Source organism: Schistocerca cancellata, chromosome 2 (genome assembly GCF_023864275.1).
Source record: "Schistocerca cancellata isolate TAMUIC-IGC-003103 chromosome 2, iqSchCanc2.1, whole genome shotgun sequence".
NCBI classification, from domain to species: domain Eukaryota; kingdom Metazoa; phylum Arthropoda; class Insecta; order Orthoptera; family Acrididae; genus Schistocerca; species Schistocerca cancellata.
The window spans coordinates 1,135,608,308-1,135,609,291 of NC_064627.1; the positions used below are offsets into that span (position 1 = coordinate 1,135,608,308).

Here is a 984-nt window from a genome sequence, read left to right on the forward strand (position 1 = left end):
CTACTGTGGCGTCCGGCACAGTTTCAAGCTACTAACAGAGATCTGATGTCTCCTGCGTTGTGTTTTTCGTTAATTAACCTTTATAATGGGACCGACACGGAGAAGTACTTTTCGATTGTTTTGGGGTTAGTGCTGGGGAACAGAGGAGGGTCTTTGACTGAGTGATCTGCCAAAGTAGACGGAGTACATGAACTCGCTAAATATGTTTATTTATCGTTACTCTCTTTAAACTCCATCCGAACAGGCCATGAAGGCCCAACGGTACCGACCGGCCGCCGTGTCATCCTCAGACTACAGGCGTCACTGGATTCGGATATGGAGGGGCATGTGGTCAGCACACCGCTCTCAAGGCCGTAGGTCAGTTTACTAGACTGGAGCCGCTACTTCTCAGTCGAGCGGCTCCTCAGTTTGCCTCACAAGGGCTGAGTGCACCACGTTTGCCAACAGCGCTCGGCAGACCGGATGGTCACTCATCCAAGTGGTAGCCCAGCCCGACAGCGCTTAACTTCGGTGATCCGACGGGAACCGGTGTTACCACTGCGGCAAGACCGTTGGCTTATTTATCATTGGACCCATTCATATGTGAGGTGTCTGCCTAATATACACTCCTGGAAATTGAAATAAGAACACCGTGAATTCATTGTCCCAGGAAGGGGAAACTTTATTGACACATTCCTGGGATCAGATACATCACATGATCACACTGACAGAACCACAGGCACATAGACACAGGCAACAGAGCATGCATAATGTCAGCACTAGTACAGTGTATATCCACCTTTCGCAGAAATGCAGGCTGCTATTCTCCCATGGAGACGATCGTAGAGATGCTGGATGTAGTCCTGTGGAACGGCTTGCCATGCCATTTCCACCTGGCGCCTCAGTTGGACCAGCGTTCGTGCTGGACGTGCAGACGGCGTGAGACGACGCTTCATCCAGTCCCAAACATGCTCAATAGGGGACAGATCCGGAGATCTTGCTGGC

At 51.0% G+C, this 984-nt stretch overlaps 1 pseudogene; it reads right to left on the reverse strand.

The window, feature by feature from the left end:
* Window positions 1-438: 438 nt before the first annotated feature.
* Window positions 439-556, reverse strand: LOC126163757 (5S ribosomal RNA; annotated as a pseudogene).
* Between the last annotated feature and the right edge of the window lie 428 nt (window positions 557-984).